Raw genomic sequence first — 24378 nt, forward strand, 5'->3', positions numbered from 1 at the left:
TCCCTCTACCTCTACCTCTAGCTGTGCCCTCTACCTCTACCTTTCCCTCGAACTGTGACCTATCTCTCTACCTCTCCCTCTAGCTGTGCCCTCTACCTCTCCCTCTAGCTGTGACCTCCACCTCTACCTCTCCCTCTAGCTGTGCCCTCTACTTCTCCCTCTAGCTGTGCCCTCTATGTCTCTCTCTAGCTGTGTTCTCTCTCTCTCTCTAGCTGTGTTCTTTCTCTCTCTCTCTCTCTCTCTCGAGCTGTGTTCTCTCTCTCTCAAGCTGTGTTCTCTCTACCTCTCCCTCTAGCTGTGCCCTCCACCTCTCTCTAGCTGTGCCCTCTACCTCCTTCTAGCTGTGCCCTCTATCTCTCTCTAGCTGTGCCCTCTCCCTCTACCTCTCCCTCTTGCTGTGCCCTCTCCCTCTACCTCTCACTCTAGCTGTGCCCTCTCTCTCTACCTCTCCCTCTAGCTGTGCCCTCTTCCTCTCCCTCTAGCTGTGCCCTCTTCTTCTCCCTCTACCTTTGCACTCTACTTCTCCCTCTACCTTTGCACTCTACTTCTCCCTCTAGCTGTGCCCTCTACCTCTCCCTCTAGCTGTGCCCTCTACTTCTCCCTCTAGCCGTGCCCTCTACCTCTCCCTCTAGCTGTGCCCTCTACTTCTCCCTCTAGCTGTGCCCTCTATGTCTCTCTCTAGCTGTGTTCTCTCTCTCTCTAGCTGTGTTCTCTCTCTCTCGAGCTGTGTTCTCTCTCTCTCTCTGTCTCTAGCTGTGCTCTCTACCTCTCCCTCTAGCTGTGCCCTCTACCTCTCCCTCTAGCTGTGCACTCTACCTCTCTCTAGCTGTGCCCTCTCCCTCTACCTCTCCCTCTAGCAGTGCCCTCTCCCTCTACCTCTCACTCTAGCTGTGCCATCTCTCTCTACCTCTCCCTCTAGCTTTGCCCTCTCCCTCTTTCTCTCCCTCTAGCTGTGCCCTCTCCCTCTAGCTATGCCCTCTCCCTCTAGCTGTGCCCTCTACCTCTCCCTCTAGCTGTGCCCTCTAGCTGTGCCCTCTACCTCCCTCTAGCTGTGCCCTCTACCTCTACCTCTACCTCTCTCTCTACCTCTCTCTAGCTGTGCCCTCTTCCTCTCTCAAGCTGTGCCCTCTACCTCTCTCTCAAGCTGTGCCCTCCACTTCTCTCTAGCTGTGCCCTCTACCTCATTCTAGCTGTGCCCTCTATCTCTCTCTAGCTGTGCCCTCTCCCTCTACCTCTCCGTTTAGCTGTGCCCTCTACCTCTCCCTCTAGCTGTTCCCTCTACCTCTCCCTCTTGCTGTGCCCTCTACCTCTCCCTCTAGCTGTGACCGCTCCCTCTACCTCTACCTCTAGCTGTGCCCTCTACCTCTACCTCTCCCTCGAACTGTGACCTATCTCTCTACCTCTCCCTCTCGCTGTGCCCTCTACCTCTCCCTCTAGCTGTGCCCTCTACTTCTCCCTCAAGCTGTGCCCTCTACCTCTCCCTCTAGCTGTGCCCTCTACTTCACCCTCGAGCTGTGCCCTCTACTTCACCCTCTAGCTGTGCCCTCTACCTCTCCCTCAAGCTGTGCCCTCTACTTCTCCCTCTAGCTGTGCCCTCTACCTCTCCCTCTAGCTGTGCCCTCTACCTCTCCCTCAAGCTGTACCCTCTACTTCTCCCTCTAGCTGTGCCCTCTACTTCTCCCTCTAGCTGTGCCCTCTACTTCTCCCTCTAGCTGTGCCCTCTATGTCTCTCTCTAGCTGTGTTCTCTCTCTCTCTAGCTGTGTTCTCTCTCTCTCTCTCTCTCAAGCTGTGTTCTCTCTCTCTCTGTCTCTAGCTGTGCTCTCTACCTCTCCCTCTAGCTGTGCCCTCTACCTCCTTCTAGCTGTGCCCTCTATCTCTCTCTAGCTGTGCCCTCTCCCTCTACCTCTCCCTCTTGCTGTGCCCTCTCCCTCTACCTCTCACTCTAGCTGTGCCCTCTCTCTCTACCTCTCCCTCTAGCTGTGCCCTCTCCCTCTACCTCTCCCTCTAGCTGTGCCCTCTCCCTCTAGCTGTGCCCTCTCCCTCTAGCTGTGCCCTCTCCCTCTAGCTGTGCCCTCTACTTCTCCCTCCAGCTGTGCCCTCTCCCTCTACTCCTCCCTCTAGCTGTGCCATCTCCCTCTACTCATCCCTCTAGCTGTGCCCTCTACTTCTCCTCTCTAGCTGTGCCCTCTCCCTCTCCCTCAAGCTGTGACATCTCCCTCTACTTCTCCCTCTCGCTGTGCACTCTCCCTCTACCTCTCCCTCTAGCTGTGACCTCTCTCTCTACCTCTCCCTCTAGCTGTGCCCTCTTCCTCTCCCTCTAGCTGTGCCCTCTACTTCTCCCTCTACCTTTGCCCTCTACCTCTCCCTCTAGGTGTGCCCTCTACTTCTCCCTCTGGCTGTGCCCTCTACCTCTCCCTCTAGCTGTTCCCTCTACCTCTCCCTCAAGCTGTGCCCTCTACCTCTCCCTCTACCCTCTAGCTGTGCCCTCTACTTCTCCCTCTTGCTGTGCCCTCTACCTCTCCCTCTAGCTGTGACCGCTCCCTCTACCTCTCCCTCTAGCTGTGCCCTCTACCTCTACCTCTCCATCGAACTGTGACCTATCTCTCTACCTCTCCCCCTAGCTGTGCCCTCTACCTCTCCCTCTAGCTGTGACCTCCACCTCTACCTCTCCCTCTAGCTGTGCCCTCTACTTCTCCCTCGAGCTGTGCCCTCTACCTCTCCCTCTAGTTGTGCCCTCTACTTCTCCCTCGAGCTGGGCCCTCTACTTCACCCTCTAGCTGTGCCCTCTACCTCTCCCTCAAGCTGTGCCCTCTACTTCTCCCTCTAGCTGTGCACTCTACGTCTCCCTCTAGCTGTGCCCTCTACTTCTCCCTCTAGCTGTGCCCTCTACTTCTCCCTCTAGCTGTGCCCTCTACTTCTCCCTCTAGCTGTGCCCTCTACCTCTCCCTCTAGCTGTGCCCTCTACTTCTCCCTCTAGCTGTGCCCTCTACCTCTCCCTCTAGCTGTGCCCTCTACCTCTCCCTCTAGCTGTGCCCTCTACCTCTCCCTCTAGCTGTGCCCTCTATGTCTCTCTCTAGCTGGGTTCTCTCTCTCTCTCGAGCTGTGTTCTCTTTCTCTCTGTCTCTAGCTGTGCTCTCTACCTCTCCCTCTAGCTGTGCCCTCTACCTCTCCCTCTAGCTTTGCCCTCTACTTCTCCCTCTAGCTGTGCCCTCTACCTCTCACTCTAGCTGTGCCCTCCACCTCTCTCGAGCTTTGACCTCTACCTCCCTCTAGCTGTGCACTCTACCTCTCTCTAGCTGTGCCCTCTCCCTCTACCTCTCCCTCTAGCTGTGCCCTCTCCCTCTACCTCTCACTCTAGCTGTGCCATCTCTCTCTACCTCTCCCTCTAGCTTTGCCCTCTTCCTCTTTCTCTCCCTCTAGCTGTGCCCTCTCCCTCTAGCTATGCCCTCTCCCTCTAGCTGTGCCCTCTACCTCTCCCTCTAGCTGTGCCCTCTACCTCTCTCTAGCTGTGCCCTCTACCTCCCTCTATCTGTGCCCTCTACCTCTACCTCTACCTCTCTCTCTACCTCTCTCTAGCTGTGCCCTCTTCCTCTCTCTAGCTGTGCCCTCTACCTCATTCTAGCTGTGCCCTCTATCTCTCTCTAGCTGTGCCCTCTCCCTCTACCTCTCTCTCTAGCTGTGTTCTCTCTCTCTCTCTCTCTCGAGCTGTGTTCTCTCTCTCTCAAGCTGTGTTCTCTCTCTCTCTGTCTCTAGCTGTGCTCTCTACCTCTCCCTCTAGCTGTGCCCTCTACCTCTCCCTCTAGCTGTGCCCTCTACTTCTCCCTCTAGCTGTGCCCTCTACCTCTCCCTCAAGCTGTGCCCTCTACTTCTCCCTCTAGCTGTGCACTCTACGTCTCCCTCTAGCTGTGCCCTCTACTTCTCCCTCTAGCTGTGCCCTCTACTTCTCCCTCTAGCTTTGCCCTCTACCTCTCCCTCTAGCTGTGCCCTCTCCCTCTCCCTCCTCTCCCTCTCCCTCTAGCTGTGCCCTCTCCCTCTAGCTGTGCCCTCTACTTCTCCCTCTAGCTGTGCCCCATTACGGTCCCCTGTTGCTGCAACCTGCAAGTCCCCTTTAAGTCCCTTGCAGCTATGCCTTCTAAATCTGCTGGGACTCTAATAGCTGTGCCCCTGTATCTCTACCTTGTAACACCCCTTGTAGCTGTAACATGTAATTCCATTACAAGTTTCCATTTAATAATGGAAATAGGAATTTGTATGTTGATGCTCATTACTTATGCTGGACATCACGTCTCAACATTTCATCACTTCAACAAGTTCCTTATGTCACACATTCATTTCAATTTAGAGACCTACATGGCTGTTACCATGAGCACTCTGTTAATTGGTGTGCAATCACAATCAGAGCTCAGGGAAGCTGTTTTGCCACATCTCTGTGACAAGGTATGCAAATGGAAGATGTGTTGAGTAGATTTTAAAATGTAGTTGTTACCCTGGCTTCATCAGCCAAACAGTGCAAGTTTAGGTGAAAAGAGGAATATTCCCTAGAACATTTCCATGGCTACTGTCTGTATTGTTACACTTTATCCGGAGTGGCAGTTTCTCTCCTTCGCTTAGAATACTCTCCGGCCGTTATCGGTGGCTTTTTCTGTCTTTTTGCTATTTCACAGAGACATATGTCTGGTCTCTGCTTGTTTGGTAACATATTCCCTTTTCATTTCAGATGTGTTTTCATCTTAAAGTCATCCATCTGTTGCTGTCCTAATAATCCTTTCTCTAAGGGCCTGAATGATGTCACAGTGAGAGTGGACTGGAAAGGACTATGGTGTGGATTTCTGTCTGATATGTTTGGCTTGTGTCATGTTGTCTCTCTTACACATTCATTAGTCTGTCTGGCTGGCTGGGCACAGACCCCCCTGGCCTGGCCATCGCCTGGCCAGCCCTGCAGCAATGGAGAGTTTGATCCCACTTTTAGCCAGGAAGTAGGTAATGTGGAACAGTCTGCCAGACCAGCCAGCCCTGCAGCGATGGAGAGTTTGATCTCTCTTTTAGCCAGGAAGTAGGTCATGTGGAACAGTCTGCCAGACCAGCCAGCCCTGCAGCGATGGAGAGTTTGATCCCACGTTTAGCCAGGAAGTTGGTAATGTGGAACAGTCTGCCAGACCAGCCAGCCCTGCAGCGATGGAGAGTTTGATCTCTCTTTTAGCCAGGAAGTAGGTCATGTGGAACAGTCTGCCAGACCAGCCAGCCCTGCAGCGATGGAGAGTTTGATCCCACGTTTAGCCAGGAAGTAGGTAATGTGGAACAGTCTGCCAGACCAGTCAGCCCTGCAGCGATGGAGAGTTTGATCCCTCGTTTAGCCAGGAAGTAGGTAATGTGGAACAGTCTGCCAGGCCAGTCAGCCCTGCAGCGATGGAGAGTTTGATCCCACGTTTAGCCAGGAAGTAGGTCATGTGGAACAGTCTGCCAGACCAGTCAGCCCTGCAGCGATGGAGAGTTTGATCCCTCGTTTAGCCAGGAAGTAGGTAATGTGGAACAGTCTGCCAGGCCAGTCAGCCCTTCGAGTACGTGTCTCTCTGATTTGTTGAAAGAGCAAGACGCAGGTCACTCCCAAGAATACGTAAGACAACAACAAGACATTCTGTGTCTTTGAGCTTTGAACACCGTGACATAAAAAAATACACATAAAACAGGCACACATATTCTCCAAGCCATTTTACCCAACAATTCCATTTATCCAGTTACTAATTGGCTAGATTGGGTTGGAGGATGATGGATCAGTTTGATCTTAGTCTATACATTTTTAGCATCTGTACTATAAATATACTCAGTATTTATGGTGGTAGAGTTGTGTGGAGATAGACTTGTGCCACAACTTCCTGCCTGGCTCTAAGTTGGAGTGACAGCTTGTGGCTGTGTAATCCTCTGATCTGCAGGAGATGGATGACACAGTGAGATGTTGCTGCTGCTCTCCCTCCTATAGGTTACTGACACAGACAAACATTGGAACAACGTTTAAACCAAATTTGCCCACTTGCAAAAACACAAGTAAGCAAGTCAACTCAACTGACACTATTTTATTGGACCTTATACCTCCCATGCTTGGTTTGAAACATAGTGGTATTGTTTTTCATGGTGGAAGAATAGATAGTGCTTTTGGCTAAAACTTCAGCCTAAGGAGTGAAGTGCAACAGTTGCTCAGTGTCACCCCCTTCAGGAGCTGTGTTGCTCCTAAAATTACATGATTTATACTAACGTAAAACCGTTGAGTTAAATGAAGCTAATTACCACCTGTAGATCCCAGAATGGGGTGAATGGTGTGTAAATGTAGTCAACAGTGGCCTTATAGTGTGAAGTCGCGTCATATTATATTCAAATTTGATATTTTGCCTTTTCAAATAACTGGCTCTTGATTGTAATACGTTTTTAAAGATATGAGTTTGAGTTTGAGTTTATTTTATTTTTACAGGGACAGTGCCCATTAATCAACGTTTCAGTAAAAGTGCCGGTTTTAGCCAGCCAGCTCATTTTCAACCGCAGTCCCTGGGCAGGTTATTCAAAACAATTACAATATAGACAATCATTGAGCAGTGAGCACACGCAGAGCAACATAGGACAAACAAGACGTAGCATACAGACAGAGCAACATAAGACAAGCAAGACGTAGCATACAGACAGAGCAACATAGGACAAGCAAGACGTAGCATACAGACAGAGCAACATAGGACAAAAAGCAGCAAGACAAAATTCATAAAAGCAACAAAGTGTTTCCACACCTCACAAGCTACAGACAACAGACAACATGGAAAGCGACAACACACAGCTAGGGATTATGTTCACAAATCTGATTGACCTTTAGCCATGTCTTCAAGTATTTTGTGAAAGTGTGATGTGTGGTGCAGTTGTGTGTGTCTGATGGCAGTGTATTCCAGACATGGGAAGCTCTCACAGAGAAAGCAGATTTACTAAAGGTGCTTTTCCTTAAGGGAACTATACAGTCACCTCTCATGGATCTGCTGCCATATGTTTGGGTTTTCTGTTTAACAAAAAAAACTGAGTGGATGGGGGGCCAGGCCATTTAGGATCTTGAATACAAGACATGCGTCGGTGTATTGCACAAGATTTTCCCAACTCAGGAGCTCATGCTTTCTGAGGATGTAACAGTGATGATGGCTATTGGGCTTCCTATCAAGCACTTTGAGAGCCTGTTTGTAGACAGACTGAATGGGTTTTAATGTTGTACAGCAAGCCTGGGCCCAACTAGTCAAGCAGTATGTTAAGAGGGGGAGTATCATAGATTTGAAGTACAGTTTTGCTACCTCTGTAGTCAAAACAATTTATAATTTGGAAATTAGCTAGGTTGAATTTGGTTATTTGAATGACCTTTTTCACATGCTTTTTAAAAGAGAGGTTGGAATCAAGTATGATGCCAAGGTACTTAAAATCAGAAACCACCTGGGGCTTCTCCCCTGACACATAGACATCTGGCTCAGTAGCATCTGTTGCCCTCTTTGTGAAGAACATGCAAACAGTTTTTTTCATATTGAGATGCAAACCCGAGTCACTTAGCCAGTTTGTAACCTGGACCATTACAGTAGTGAGTTCTTGTGCAGCTTGTTGTTTGCTCTTTGCATGCACATATATCACTGTATCATCTGCATACATTTGAACTTCAGACCCAGGACCGAAAGAAGGCAGATCATTAATGTACAGGCTGAACAGGAGGGGCCCCAGTATTGACCCTTGGGGCACACCCACATCATAGCTAAGAGTGGACGACAGCTCATTGCTCACTCTGACACACTGAGTTCTGCATTCAAGGTATGATTTCATCCATCTCAAGGCATTGGGGGAAAAGTTGAACTTGGACAATTTTTTGATGAGAATCTCATGGTTTACAGTATCAAAAGACTTCCTTAGGTCCAGAAACACAGCCCCAACAACGCCCCCTTTGTCCATCTTGGACTTCATATTTTTCAGAAGAAAGCAGAATGCTAAACAAATGTGTTCATTTCTATTTGAACAGTGAAGTGAATGTGCATAGCATCACTGCATTTAATTTTGTTCATAGGGGACCTGAAAAATGATTGATTTAAATGTAGTTTTGATTTGCACTTCTCACCATTTAAAACACACTGTGTACCTCTACTGTACTCTGCATTCTGTTGCCACTGGCAAGGAAAATGTTTACACAGTGACTATGAGCAGGACAATGCTCATATGAAATGCTGAACAGAATTAAGTAAACGCAGGTCATTTATCAATAATTTAGCGGCAGAATGAAATGAAAAGCAGGCATGTGGTCGTGCCGGGGGGAGAGGCAGTAAACAGCTGGCTACCTAATGTGTCTATGGGTTGTTATGCCACAGACACAACGTTATCATTATTCATTTGGGAACTAGATACTGTATGATGTCCTCTTCTAGGAACTGTTTGTACATATGCCTTTGTCCTCCCACCCCACCCCTAGAGGCATCATCAGTGCATTGGTATATGGTATCTGCCCTTGACTGTACATAGGATGATTCAAAGTCAGGGAAGACCTCCATGAATTCTAAATGACTCAGAGATGGGAAAAAAGCACTGGATTATTTTCCATTTGGTTACGTGATGGCCAGTTCTGGGGTTGATCATGGTCTGTCTTTGACTGACAGTTGTGTCTTGGTGTTTAATTACCCTTCTACTAACACTCCTGCTATCTCTCTCCCTCTCTCTGTCTGTCTGCCTGGCCCAGTGGGATCAGTGGGGGGGCTGAAGGGAGATGCATGGAGGAATATGTCAATAATCCCAGCTATCTCCTGCTGACTTGTCATATATATCTCAGAGAAGGGCATGGGTAATGAGTCCCAGCCCCATCCTTCTCACACACGCACACGCACACACACACATGCACACACGTACACACACTTTTGCTATCAGATTTGCTATCAGAATTTTTCATTACAGACAGAGCCTCATCTTCTGTTGCTGATTGGGACCTATTAACAGGCTCTCAGGGTATAAAGAGGATAGGTGTGTGTGTGTGTGTGTGTGTGTGTGTGAGTGTGTGCGTCTGTGTGCTCTCTCCTGCCTGTGTGTGTCATTGTAGTGTGGAGTGCTGTGCCCTCCCTGATGGTGAGACGGCAGTGCATTAATCATATGTTTTATGGAGTAACTGGGTTTGTCCTCCTCCTGGCCCCACACTGCCAGGAGAAGGACAAGGATTTGACCTTGGCTTGCTGTTTGGACAGTACCAACGTGTGGGTACAGTACTGAAGAAGCCAAACCAGGAAAAAAAGCTATATTAAAAACTATATGTTAATTGTGTTGTTTGTTCTATAATCGGTCAGTTCATATGCCTTGACACCGTGATATATAGGCCTAAAGGCCGAGACAATAACATGACACAGTGGCAGAATAAATTCAACCACACCTTTGTTTCATCACAAAACCAGAGAGCCATCTGTCCACAAAGCATATTGCATGTAACATACAGTTACATGACCTACAGCATGGTCAATCAAGTTAATGTTTACGTTCGTTTAGAACCACAGAGAGTTACCACAAGTCGCAAAGAAATCAAGAGCTGCCGCCACTATTCCAGCACCATTTCAACTTCAACATTTCAACATCATCAAATCACGTATGCTTAGTCTGATACAGTGACAATTAAAATACACCAAAAACAATTTAGTCCAATCAATTTAAGCTAAATATGATCTGTCTTTCCATGGTAGACTACTGATTCTCTGTCTGTGTGTGTGTGTGTCCGTGCGTGCAGTAGAAAAAACATGTTGACTCACCCTCCTCTTCTCGTTAATGTCACCAAAATGGTCTATGACTCTGCTATTCAGTAGGCTACATGCTTTTAGTTTTTGTTGTCCTAAATAAAATGCTTTCTCGCTAGCCTAACTTCCTTTCATGGGCAACGATAAGCCTGCTAGTTAACATCAGCCTACTACATCTAGCTACATATTGAACTTCTATCCTCTCATGCCAGAGGCACAGTATGAATTTATGGTTGGATCAGAATCTCTGTTATAATCATTGGCCAGTACAGATTATTAAGTAAAACCTCAAATCCAGATCCCTATCTCCGTCCATGGCTAATTTAGGAAAGGGCCAATTTTGCTAGCTAGCCACCGGAGGACAACAGAATGCGATGCAACAATTTGTTTTTTCTGTAAATTACGTTTGGCTTTTGTTGTGATATGATTGGTGTAAATCCAAACTAGCTTTACTTTTTTTGAGCTCCAGGACCATTCACTGTTGAGCTCACTCAGTTTAGCTCAGTGCTGATTGGTTATTATTTTATTCTTTTTTTTATCAAGGGAGGCCAAATGCTCGCTAGCTTCCCTTGCATTCAATGCTACGGGCAGCAACAAAATGATACTCTTTTTGACCAGACAGCATCCGATAGATGGGTTACACATACAGAGACAGAGGGGCACTGTTTTTCTCGCTCGGATGCTTTCTCCAGTGAGATACTGTACATCAAGCCTCTTGTGAAATGAAGGAAAATTCTACAACATAGTGAGATGAAACATAAATTATACAGTACATATATATTTTTAATGTATTGGTCAATCTTTTGGGAAACCTGGTTTCCCTAAGGTTTAGAAAGGTTTACAAGCAAGTAACATGCAACTCACAAATAAGCGTTAATTTAATAATGAACCTACCTCCCTTTCATCTTTATAAAATAATATGAAATGCTGGAGTCTACATATCCGAGTTGCAAATGATATATACAGTATCAGTTTCAATACTTAGTTTCATTTCATTAGGAGTACTGTATATGTGAACAGTGGAGACAGACTGGGATGTGTAACGCTCTGTTCGTCTGTTGTCATCGACCCCTTTCCAGGCACGACCAGACTGCCCCGTGATGGGGAGATCTCTGGGCTGGACTACAACTTTGTCTCCATAGAAGAGTTCTTCTCTCTGGAGGAGTCAGCAGTGCTGCTGGAGAGCGGCAAATTCAAAGGTGAGCAGGGAAGAGGCCCAGGTTGGTACTCATTCACCCAGTCATCTCTCTCTGGCCTCAAATGCATTGTCATTTCACATACATTCTTTCGTGATCAATGCACTATAAGTTGTATACTGTAAATTGCATATAGATAATGATGATAGTTTATATACAGTATAGGGTTAGAGTACTAACCCACAACCCACAAACCAATACACACAGCCTCGGTTACCAGGCAGCCTCATGGCTGGTGAATGTCACTCATATAAATCAAATTAAATGTTATTCATCACATGCTTCGTAAACAACAAGGGTAGACTAACAGTGAAATTGTTACTTACGGGCCCTTCCCAGCAATGTAGAGAGAAAAATAGAAAAATAATAACACAAGGAATAAGTATACAATGAGTTTTTTAATTTTACTAGGCAAGTCAGTTAAGGACAAATTTTTATTTTCAATGACAGCCTAGGAACAGTGGGTTAACTGCCTGTTCAGGGGCAGAACGACAGATTTGTACCTTGTCAGCTCAGGGATACGAACTTGCAACCTTTCGGTTACTAGTACAACACTCTAACCACTAGGCTACCCTGCCGCCATAATGATAACTTGGCTATATACACGGGGTACCAGTACCAAGTCGATGTTCAGGGGTACGAGGTAATTGAGGGAACTCAGCAAAAAAAGGAAAGTCCCTTTTTCAGGACCCTGTCTTTCAAAGATAATTCGTAAAAATCTAAATAACTTCACAGATCTTCATTGTAAAGGGTTTAAACACTGTTTCCCATGCTTGTTCAATGAACCATAAACAATTAATGAAAATGCACCTGTGGAATGGTTATTAAGACACTAACAGCTTACAGATGGTAGGCAATTAAGTTCATAGTTATGAAAACTTAGAACACTAAAGAGGCCTTTCTACTGACTGAAAAACATCAAAAGAAAGATGCCCAGGGTCCCTGCTCATCTGCATGAATGTGCCTTAGGCATGCTGCAAGGAGGCATGAGGACTGCAGATGTGGCCAGGGAAATAAATTGCAATGTCCATACTGAGAGAAGCCTAAGACAGTGCTACAGGGAGACAGGGCGGACAGCTGATCGTCCTCGCAGTGGCAGACCACATGTAACAACACCCACACAGGATCGGTACATCGGAACATCTCACCAGCAAAGGAGGGACAGGATGGCAACAACAACTGCCCGAGTTACACCAGGAATGCACAATCCCTCCATCAGTGCTCAGACTGTCCGCAATAGGCTGAGAGAGGCTGGACTGAGGGCTTGTAGGCCTGTTGTAAGGCAGGTCCTCACCAGACATCACCGGCAACAACATCGCCTATGGGCACAAACCCACCGTCGCTGGACCAGACAGGACTGGAAAAAAGTGAGGGGTGATGGTCGGATTTGCGTTTATCGATGAAGGAATGAGCGTTACACCGAGGCCTGTACTCTGGAGCGGGATCCATTTGGAGGTGGAGGGTCCGTCATGGTCTGGGGCGGTGTGTCACAGCATCATCGGACTGAGCTTGTTGTCATTGCAGGCAATCTCAACGCTGTGCCTTACAGGGAAGGTATCCTCCTCTGTCACGTGGTACCTTTCTTGCAGGCTCATCCTGACATAACCCTCCAGCATGACCAATGCCACCAGCCATACTGCTCGTTCTGTGCATGATTTCCTGCAAGACAGGAATGTCAGTGTTCTGCCATGGCCAGCGAAGAGCCCGGATCTCAATCTCATTGACCACGTCTGGGACCTGTTGGATCGGAAGTTCCCCCCAGAAATGTCGGGGAACTTGCAGGTGCCTTGGTGGAAGAGTGGGGTAACATCTCACAGCAAGAACTCGAAAATCTGGTACAGTCCATGAGGAGGAGATGTACTGCAGTACTTAATGCAGCTGGTGGCCACACCAGATACTGACTGTTAGTTTTGATTTTGATCCTCCCTTTGTTCAGGGACACATTTTTCAATTTCTGTTAGGCACATGTCTGTGGAACTTGTTCAGTTTATGTTTCAGTTGTTGAATCTTGTTATGTTCATGCAAATATTTACACATGTTAAGTTTGCAGAAAATAAGCGCAATTGACAGTGAGAGGACGTTTCTTTTTTTGCTGAGTTTATGTACATATAGGTAGGGGTAAAGTGACTAGGCAACAGGATAGATGATAAACAGTACCAGCGGTGTATTTGACGAGTCAAAAGAGTTAGTGCAAAAAGGGCCAATCTAGATAGTCCAGGCAGCTATTTGGTTAACTATTTAGTAGTCTTATGGCTTGGAGTTGGAGCTGTTTAGGGTTCTGTTGATTCCAGACTTGGTGCATCGGTACCGCTTTCTGTGCGGTAGCAGAGAGAACAGTATATGACTTGGGGGCTGTAGTCTTTAACAATTTTTAGAGACTTCCTCTGAACCCTCTGACTCCATATAGAGGTCCTGGATGGCAGGGAGCTCGGGCCCAGTGATGTACTGGGTCGTACGCACTACCCTCTGTAGCGCCTTGCGGTCGGATGCCAAGAATTGCCATACCAAGCGGTGATGCAGCCAATCAACATGCTCTCAATGCTGCAGCTGTACAACTGTTTGAGGATCTGTGAGCCCATGCCAAAAAATGTTAGCCTCCTTTTCAGCCTCACGACTGTGATGGTGTGTGTGGATCATGTTAATTCTTTAGTGATGTGGACACCAAGGAACTTGAAGCTCTAGACCCGCTCCACTACAGCCTCGCTGCTCATTGATTGGCTGTATTGTTATTGTAATTGTTTTAATAACCTGCCCAGGGACTGCGGTTTAAAATTAGCCGGCTGGCTAAAACCGGCACTTTTACTGAAACGTTGATTCATGTGTACTGTCTCTGTACAAATAACAATAAACTCAAACTCAAACGGGGTGTGTTGTTGCTTACCCTCACTACCTAGAGGAAGCCTGTCAGGAAGCCCAGTGTTCAGTCCCAGGGTCCTGAGCTTTGTGATGAGCTTGGTGTCAATGAACAGGATTACCTCATACTGTAGATGTTCATCTTGTCCGGGTGGGAGAGGGTAGTGTGGAGTGCAATAGAGATTGCGTCATCCATTGATCTGTTGGGGCGGTGTGCGGATTGGAGTGAGTCCAGGGTGTCTGGGATGATGGTGTTGATGTGAGCCATGAACAGCCTTTTAAAGCATTTCATTGCACCGATGTGAGTGCTGCAGGGCAATAGTCATTTAGACAGGTTACCTTGGAATTCTTGGGCACGGGGACTATGGTGGTCTGCTTGAAACATGCACATATTACAGACTGGGTCAGGGAGAGATTGAAAATGTCAGTGAAGACACCCGCGAGCTGGTAAGTGCATGCTCTTAGTACGCGTCCTGGTCATCCGTCGGCCACGCGTCCTTGTGAATTTTAACCTGTTTAAAGGTAACGGTCTTACTCAGGAGTGAGATATCACACAGTCGTCCGGAACTGCTGGTGCTCTCATGCATGGTAGATAGAAACATTTTCTCAGAGGTAGCCTTATTATTTCCATGTAGTTAATGACACCAGGTCTTGAACAGGTTTCAGTCTCTCCACCCCAGGAGGGTTAGAGTTGGACTGCTTTCTCTGAGTAAAAAGACACCCCCTGAGTACAACAGCAATCTAATGTTTCTCCTTATCTCCTTACCCTGATCTGACTGCATGAGCTGGAGGAATACATAATTTGATTTGTATTATAGCCTCCACAACAGAAGGATAGAATTGAAGGAGAAAATAGAGTAGACTTTACTGATCCTAAGGGTGGATGGTAATCTATGTGATGAATGCACTGCACTGGAACACCTCCGTCATAATACTTAGGATTGACTGTATATTCTATATTTCGTATAATGATAGCCTTTTCAGATGTGTTTGGGATCTCCATCTCTACGCTGAATTGCTTTACCTCTTATCCTTTTCGCAATCACATTTTGTCTTTCTCTTTTCCCCATTCTTTCTTGGCACCAAGGACCAACAGTACAAATATGATTCTAACAATAACGTTGTGGCTTATCAACTCACTTTCTCTTACATCTCTCAGGGAACTACTACGGCACCCCACGGCCAGTACACATCGGTCCAGAGAGCCCTCCCATCACCTACCGGGAACACCGCAACCTGCTTCGGAACTTCCGGACACGCAGCAAGTCGCTTAGCAACCTGGAGAAAGCAGCAGAGGAAGAAGAGAACAGCGAGGAGGTCTCTGGCCTGTCAGGCAGGTTTACCAAAGACAGGCTGCTCCCCCGTAAGACTATATGGGTGACCAATTTACTACAGTCATATATAGCGTTAATGTGTATTAGTAGTAGCAGTCATAGTAAGCATAGTATAAGTAGTAGTAGTGACAGTAGTTGTAGTAAATTATTTTAATTTCAAACCTTTTTGTGATTTTAAGTTTTCAAAATGTGTGCCAGGTATGGTGGCCTGCAGCTACTGTAAAGACTGTAAAGACTGCATTGTCCTTCTGTACCTCAGAGTTTTTGATGGACAAATGAATCAATGATTAGCATGATTAGTATGCTTCTGGCTCTATGCGGGGCTGTGGCTACATTGATCGCCGGACTTGCTCCAGAGGAGGGTCAAGCTGACCAGAGGCAGGCTGTGTGGTAGGCAGGGAACAGGGAGTTGTCTATGGTCCTGACCTGTGCTGCTGAGTCATCTATCGCATGGCTATGTGGTGCTGAACGGAGTGTTGGCTGGGCTGGCTCTGACTGCAGCTCTGGGTATGCAGCAGGCCACATCCTCCCACGTACATTCTAAAGGACAGGAGGGTTGAGCAAAAGCTGTTTGCATAGACCCTGTGCTGTACTGTGATGTATGGAATGCATGCCTTACTTTTTTGCTTTTATTTTTCTTACACTAGACTCAATGGGTCTGGATTTGGAAATGTGGCTTTAAAGCTAGCTGTAAACTAAGTTCAGTGTAGACCATTTCTATGATTCCAGAGATTATTCAAGGGTTCTATTTTCACTGACTGTATGCTGAGAATAACTTTAATAATGTGTCAAACACTCGTTTTCAGTGTTTTGTCTGTCGTCTTCATTGACGTTCCAGGTGGATCAGGTGGATCAGCGGGTATCAGCAATGCCCATCCCGTCTCCCTGTCCCCCTGCCGGTCAAGAGGGTATGGCAGCGCCATGGAGAACGGTCATGGCAGCAGTGCCAGGGTGCCAGCAGTGATGTCTAAAAACTGGAAGAAGGCCTTCAGCAACTCAGGAGAGCCTTTCTACACAGAGTGAGTGAATCAAATCACAATTTATTCAAAGTGCATTTGACAAGGTCACACCACACTTTACAGAAATAAATACAAAAGAAAGAAAGTGACTATTCTATTCTGTTCTACGTGGATAGACTGCTCTCTTGTATGTTTTAGGTTGTTTCTGGTCAAGGATGTTGACTTGTAAATACTGTTATATAGCATCACAATGGTGGTGGTTGATTGGTGACTTTGAGGTGGCCTGTCTGTCACTCTCTTTTAGCCATTACATCAAGACTACCAGCTGGCAGGATTGTCGTGCTCAGAGCAGCAGAGAAACGATGCTCGACAAGAACCAATGTGAGCTCTCTCCCACTCTATAATTATGGAAACAGTGCTAGAGCGTTTAACCATTGGGCTGCCTAATGATAGACTGTACGTTAATAAGATGGGAACTACAGGACCAAAGGCACAGTGAGCCTGTTAATAGATTCAAATGAAATTAAATGAGCTTTTAGTAAAATTGAGATACTGTGTAGTGATTAATCCCTAACCCCATAACGGCAAGCTAGGAGGAACCACTGGCACAGGTCCGTTCTGCAGTGGATGACAGAGGCCATGTGTTGGGCATGACACTGACAACCTTCCATCATAATTGTGTCATGTGATTCACAGATAAAACAACCTAATACAACAATGTTTGACCAATATAGCTGATTATAGCAGTTAGAGCCCCATCTGCCAGAATATCATGGGTAAAGCTGGTCAAAATATTAGTGGGTTGCAGTTCACTGTTTTAACCAGCAGGAGGTGATACAAATCAGGCAGAGAGTTTATTTCCTTTTCAAGAGGTTTGAATCTTCTCTGTGGGCCATTATGACAGGGAGGAAAAAAACCTTTGCCTGCATGTCTATTTATTTCTAAACGTTTTGCACTAAGTGCCATCTGGCCATGAGTTTTCAGTTGTCAGTGTTGTGCGTCTCTTAACTCAACTCATTCACGTTGTGCGTCTCTTAACAGTTCGCTCATTCACACTTATACAGGGTGCAACCTTTCTCTGTCTCTCTGTCTTTCTCTCAACCTCTTCATCCCACTCTCTTTCCCTCCCTCCTTCTCGTTTTCTGAGTACCAGGGTTCACAGACCAGCCAGGGGAGCTGAGGGGTTTCTCTATCCACATATGCCTCTCTAAAGGTCCCGGCGGTTTTGGTTTCAACATCGTGGGGGGCAGCAGAGCCAGGGAGTTTCTCCAGGTCTACAGCATCACTCCAGGGGGACCTGGAGCTCTCAACACAGGTAGGAGGGAGGGAGGGGACAATATACAGAGAGATTATTATCATTTTTGAAAAGTTTTACACAGTTTTACACTTCCTTCAAAGGAATATGTTACATTTTGCTTCTTTAAGGGTATCATAACTTTGCCAATGTTGACATTAAAATATTGAGCATTAAAGCCGGATTCCTCGTAAATGTAAATGTCAATTAAACAGAAATGAGTCTTGGCTTTCTGTTTGCAACAGATTGAATTGTGGATTATTGAGTGTTAAAACCGGATGTTTAATAGCCAAAACATTTTTAAATACTTGCAGACTGTGAAAATGGACTCCTGTAAACTCTCTCTCCTCACTGTACTTGACCTTGGTCTGTTTTTTTTAACCTGGTTTAAATGTGGCTTGTTTAGGCAGTTTGAGAATATTCCATCTCTCTTTGTAACTTTGCTCAGAGATGTCAGCCAACAGAATCACATTATTGTTGTTGTTGTTGTTACAATACTCACTAGAATGTAAACACTATATTTAGTATTGTTATACTGTAAAAAGCATGTGACTATAGTTGGTATTATACTGTAGCCCGTGTTCACAACTACCAGATAAGAGTAGATCTCAATCAACCCCTAATCCTAATGGCATGCATGCCATAATCTAGCTATCATCACATCCAGCAACACACGTACATACTGTATGTGCACACTAACACACACTAAACACCCACTAATACAGACTGTGACACCTGTCACATGCACCCAGAGTTGAGCATTTTAGAAGGTTGGGATACAGAGGGATTAGTTGGTAAGATTACATTTCACACATACCCACACAAAAATAGCATAGCATTTATGAACTAGAACTACAATATCCCTCAAACAATTTGCAAATAGATGATGTGATGTTCTATATGCAGGTTTTAAAGGTATACTAATGCTGTGGGATAACTGAACCAGAAGCTTTTCAACCCATCCTCTTGGTCCCCACAGCGGATATCCTGGTGTACATCAACGATGTCTGTGTCCTGGGAACGTCTCATAAAGAGGTGGTGGAGATGCTGAAGGCAGTGCCTGTGGGCCACAGTATGGACATGGTCCTCCGGAGGGGCTACCCCATGCTCTACAACACAGACGGATGCCTCAAGCAGCCCCATCCTGGGTCAACTGATGTCTGTGACCCCCTCCTCCCACCTACCACCACCCAGCCCCAGCCATTACACCAGCTCCTCCCCCGCCCATCCACAGCCCCAACCCAGACCCAGTATCATAATCTCAATGGCGTCCTTTCTCACCACCATGACGTGGGTTATATGGGTCCAGGAGTGGGGCCGGGACTGGATGCCAATGGGAATGCCACCTCCACAGCTACCCGACCGCCACCCTCTTACAGACACTCCAGTGGAAACCTTGCTCACTCCACGGCCCCTTCATCACCCTTTTATAGAATATCCAGTGGACATCTCTCTGACTCCACTGCCTTTGATTCACCCTCATACAGACTGTCTAGTGTGCACCCCGCTGACTCCGCCGAGCCGACCTCCGACAGACGGTCTAGTGTGCACCCCGCTGACTCCGCCGAGCCGCCCTCCTACAGATGGTCTAGGGTGCACCCCGCTGACTCCGCCGAGCCGCCCTCCTACAGACGTTCCAGGCGTCACCTATCTGACTCCACCTCCCCTACACCACCATCTTATAGACGTTCCAGTGGCAGCATCACTGTCACCACCCCCCCGGTCCGCCCACCTCGCTCCCTGAGGGGTCTCGCCCACCTGCAGGCCCCGGATAACTCCCAGAGTGACAGTGAGGTGGTCTCAGCCATCGGCTCACACAGGTGACACACACACACACGCACATCCACACACAACGTAATTTACAGATACAGATTGACGTCAGAAGTTTACATACACCTTAGCCAAATACATTTAAACTCAGTTTTTCACAATTCCTGACATTTAATCCTAGTAAAAATTCCCTGTTTTAGGTCAATCTCAATGGCATCTTTTATTTTAAGAGAGTGAAATGTCAGAATAATAGTAGAGAGAATTATTTATTTCAGCTTTTATTTCTTTCATTACATTCCCAGTGGGTCAGACGTTTACATACACTCAATTAGTATTTGGTAGCATTACCTTTAAATTGTTTAACTTGAGTCAAACGTTTCGGGTAGACTTCCACAAGCTTCCTACAATAAGTTGGGTGAATTTTGGCCCATTCCTCCTGACAGAGCTGGTGTAACTGAGTCAGGTTTGTAGGCCTCCTTGTTCGCACACGCTTTTTCAGTTCTGCCCACAAATGTTCTATGGGATTGAGGTCAAGGCTTTGTGATGGCCATTCCAATACCTTGACTTTGTTGTCCTTAAGCCATTTTGCCACAACTTTGGAAGTATGCTTGGGGTCATTGTCCATATGAAGACCCATTTGTGACCAAGCTTTAACCTACTTGTCAGGATTTGGCCAGGGTTGTTCCGGGTTTTGGTCACTAGATGCCCCCATTGTGCTTTTTGACCTTGTGTTTTTCCCTTGTTCCCCATTATTATTTGCACCTGTGCCTCGTTTCCCCTGATTGTATTTAAACCCTTAGCCAGTTCTGTGCTCTGTGTTTGTATGTTAGCACCCAGCCCTAGTGTTCTGTGTATTCTTGTCGATTCCGGTGGATGCTCTTGTGGAATTCTGTTTTGTTTTTGAGTATCTCTTGAGGCTTTTTGTGCTATTCCTACCACCTTTTAGACTGCTGTGTCTGCCTCATCTTCTGGGTTCTGCTGACTATACTGTTTCTCCTCCGGAGACCCAGGTTAGTAACCCTGTCCTGACAGAAACACAGAGCCAAAAAATGAACCCAGAGGCAGCCAGTTCCCAGGACCTTTTTGCCATGCTGTCCCACCACCAGGAGACTGTCCAACGCCACGAAGCCGCCCTGGTTCAGCAAGAGGCCTTAATGGCTAGACATTCTCATCTTCTGTCGGAGATGCTCTTCCATTAAGATCTGATCGTCTTACCCCGGCAACAGTTCCCGTAGTACCTCAGATTCACGTACCCATGGCAGTTAACCCCCTGGCTGAACCTCGTCTTCCACCTCCCCAACGGTTCTCAGGTGATCCAGTGCTTGTAAAGGGTTTCTCACCCAATGTTCTCTCTCCTTTGAGCTACAACCCTCGTCGTTTCCCACCGCCCTAAGATCGCTTATATCATCACCCTGCTGTCGGAAAAAGCCCTGGCCTGGGCTACTGCTGTGTGGGATGCCCAGTTCCTGCTGTGCCAGCTACTCTGCCTTTGCTGAGGAATTCAAACAGTGTTTGCAGTGGTTCTGACTCAGCCAAACAGCTCCTGACTCTCCACAGTTTGGCGCAGCGTGGACTATGCCATCCAGTTCCGCACGGTGGCAGCAGCAAGTGGCTGGAACAACGAGGCGCTCACGGTGTGCTTTCTGAAAGGCCTTTCCGACACTATCCAAGATGAACTGGCCACTCGGGAACCACCGGACAATCTCGAGTCCCTGATCAAGTTGGCCTCACGCATTGACCAGCGTCACTCAACCGTAGACCTCTAGCCCCTATCAGTCCCAGCTCCGAGTCCCCACCATCCTCGCTGGCTCCATCGGAACCCATGCAGATTGGACGCATCTCCCAGGCTGAGAGAGACCGCCGGATGAGGGAGCGACGCTGTCTATATGCGGCAAACCGGGCCAGTTCCACCAGGGAAACGCTCTGTCCCGTACAGACCACTGTAACGGGAAACATTCCTCCCATCCGTCCAACTCCCGTCTGCTCATTCCAGTCACCCTCTCCTGGGACAACCACAAGCTTCACCTTCAAGCCTTGGTAGACTCTGGAGCCGCAGGTAACTTCATGGATGGTGTTGGGCAGAATGGCGTTCCCTCTGAACCTCTAAGTGAACCCATGAGGGTCACTACATTGGATGGAAGCCCTTTGGGATCTGGACTTGTCACTCATGTCACTACCTCCTTGCGACTTTCAGTTTCACAACACCAGGAATTGATGAACTTTCATTTGATCTCCTGTTCCGAGTTTCCTTCGTCCTTGGATACCCCTGGCTTCACAGCCATAACCCTCACATCACTGGTCTGTGGGCACTATCAAGCAGTGTCCTACAGTGCTACTTGTATTTTCCAGAAGAGTTCTACTCCCAGTCTTTAGAATCCATCGACCTGACCCGATAGTGTTACCATGACCTCAAACTGGTGTTTAGCAAACAGAGGGCCACCATTTAGACCTTATGCCCCATCGACCTGTTTCCGGGCACTTGCCCCCAGTCGGATCTTTTCCCTATCTAACATGGATACCTACATCAAGGACGCTCTGGAAGCAGGCCTCATCCGTCCATCCACCTCCCCGGCGGGAGCAGGGTTTCTTTGTGGCCAAGAAAGACGGTGGATTACGTCCTTGCATCGACTACCGGGGACTCAATGCCATAACCGTCCGTAACCGTTACCCGCTACCCTTATGGCCACAGCCTTCGATCCAGGAAGCAGTTGTTTTCACTAAGCTTGACCTTTACCATCTTGTGCGGATCAGACGAGTGGAAGACCGCTTTCAACACGCCTACATCACTATGAATACTTGGTTCGGCATGACCAAAACGGTGTTCCAAGCGCTCATAAACGATGTTAGGGATATGCTTAACATATTTGTGTTCACTTGGATGACATCCTTTTTCGAGCTCCTTCAAGAACACACTAAGCATGTCAGACAAGTACTCAAACGCCTCCTGGACAGCCATCTGTACGTTAAGCCGGAAAAATGTGAATTCCATTCATCCCAGTACAATTCCTGGGATTTGTAGTGGAACCGGTCGAGTCCAAATGGACCCCAGCAAGGTAGGGGCGGTAGCGGACTTTGGCCCACCCCCAAATCCGTTTTTTTCCTGGGAGCAAGTTCATCAAGAACTTCAGCTTGGTGCCCCTCTCTCAGCTTTAACCAAGGGTGGCAATGCAAGGTTTTTGTGGGGGAAGAGAAGCTGAGACGGCCTTCCAAGGACTCCATGCGTTCTCTCTGCTCCCATCCTGATACTAGACTACGGATGAACCATTTGTGGTGGAGGTAGACGCATCAGAGGTTGGTGTTGGAGCTGTCCTGTCTCAGAGGTGTGAAGACAAGAAGCTTCATTGCGCTTTCTTCTCACACCGGCTTTGAGAGGAACTACGATGTGGGGGATCGTGAACTCTAGCGGTTAAGATGGCATTGAAGGAATGGAGACACTTACGGACCACAAAAATCTGGAGTATATCCAGCAGGCGAGCGGTTGAACTCTAGACAAGCTAGATGGTCTCTTTTCTTCAATCGATTCCAGTTTATCCTCACCATCGGCCCGGGTCGAAGAATCTCAAACAGGATGCCCTGTTCACGCTCCTGCCATTCTGACACGGACATAACTGTCCTTCCTGCTGCTAAGATTGTGGCTCCGATCTCGTGGCAAGTTGAGGATTGACGTGCTCAAGTCAAGGTCCTGCCAATCGGTTGTTTGTCCCCAAGGCAGTGAGGACTCAGGTCCTTCTGTGGGGCACTCCTCTCGCCTCACCTGTCATCCGGGCGTAGGTCGCACCTTGGAGTTCATCCAGCGTAAGTTCTGGTGGCCTACCATAAGAGAAGACGTTGCCACTCGTCAATGCCTGCCCCGTGTGCTGCCAGGGCAAATCTTCTCAACTCCGCCCTCAAGGACTCCTTCACCCTTTACCTGTTCCCCACAGACCCTGGTCCCATATCTCATTGGACTTTATTACTGGACTTCCTCCATCCCATGGCAATACTACTATCCTAGTCTCGACAGGTTTTCAAAAGGTTGTCCCTCTGACTAAGTTACCTTCTGCCAAGGAAACGGCTGAGTTGGTAATTAATCATGTGTTCCGAGTCTTCGGCATTCCTCAAGATATGGTTTCTGACAGAGGTCCCCAGTTATGCCTCAAAGGTTTTGGAAGGCCTTCTGCCAACTCATGGGGGCTTCTGCCAGTCTAAGGGTACCATCCTGAGTCCAACGGCCAAACAGAGAGGATTGCTGAAACCACCCTCCGATGTATGACTCGTGACAACCCGTCCACATGGTCATCCTTTACGAATACGCGCACAACACCTTGCGCTCCTCCTCCACTGGTATGTCCCCGCACGAGTGTCAGTTTGCTCCTCCATTGTTCCCGGACCAGGAGGCAGAAGTCAGAGTGCCTTCAGCCTTGAAGTTTCTTCCAAAGACTGTCTTAATCTTATGGACTGGGAAGGCCTACGGTCCCGAGGTAGGCGCTCTGGGTTCCTGCCAGATCCTGGATAGTTTGTACCAACAACAAGCCAACAGTCCCGGGCCTCCACCCTGCGCCCGGCCAGGAGTCTGGCTCTCCACAAGAGACTTACCTCTACGGGTGGAGTCTGCAAGCTGTTTGGAGAGTTAACCCAGTTTCTTATCGCCTACACTTACCCAGATCCCTTAAGATTAATCCCACATTTCACATTTCATTGTTAAAACCTGTTGTTTTTTCTCCCCTTTCCCGGCAGACAGACCTCCCCCTCCGCCTGTGTCCATTTCCTCGGATACTGGATTCCCGCCGGGTGCAGAAAAACACATTCGTCAGTTCAGGGCCCTCCACCCTGAGAGAGCTGGTAGGAACGTCAGGAGCCGTTCCTAGGGGGGATTCTGTACTGACTGATGTCTTAAGTTGTTGCTTTTATCCACATAATTTTAGATGCCCCCATGGTGCATTTATTTTGTGAATTTCACCAGTCCCTCATTGCACCCCCACAACATGATTTTGCCACCCCTTGCTTCCCCACATTTCTGTGGGATGGTGTTCTTCTTTTTCAGTTCTGTGCTGTGTTTGCAAGCCCTAGTGTTCTGTTATCCTCCAAACATAATGATGGTCATTATGGCCAAACAGTTCTATTTTTGTTTCATCAGACTCTTGAGGACATTTCTCCTAAAAATATGATCTTTGTTTGCAGTTGCAAACCTCCTGGCTTTTTATGACGGTTTTGGAGCAGTGCTTTCTTCC

The 24378-nt window shown here is 47.5% G+C and overlaps 1 pseudogene; it reads left to right on the forward strand.

The window, feature by feature from the left end:
• LOC135504219 (membrane-associated guanylate kinase, WW and PDZ domain-containing protein 2-like) overlaps positions 1 to 24378 on the forward strand; it is a 63098-nt pseudogene that overhangs the window by 24546 nt on the left and 14174 nt on the right.

This window comes from Oncorhynchus masou, chromosome 18 (genome assembly GCF_036934945.1).
Source record: "Oncorhynchus masou masou isolate Uvic2021 chromosome 18, UVic_Omas_1.1, whole genome shotgun sequence".
Taxonomy (NCBI): Eukaryota; Metazoa; Chordata; class Actinopteri; order Salmoniformes; family Salmonidae; genus Oncorhynchus; species Oncorhynchus masou.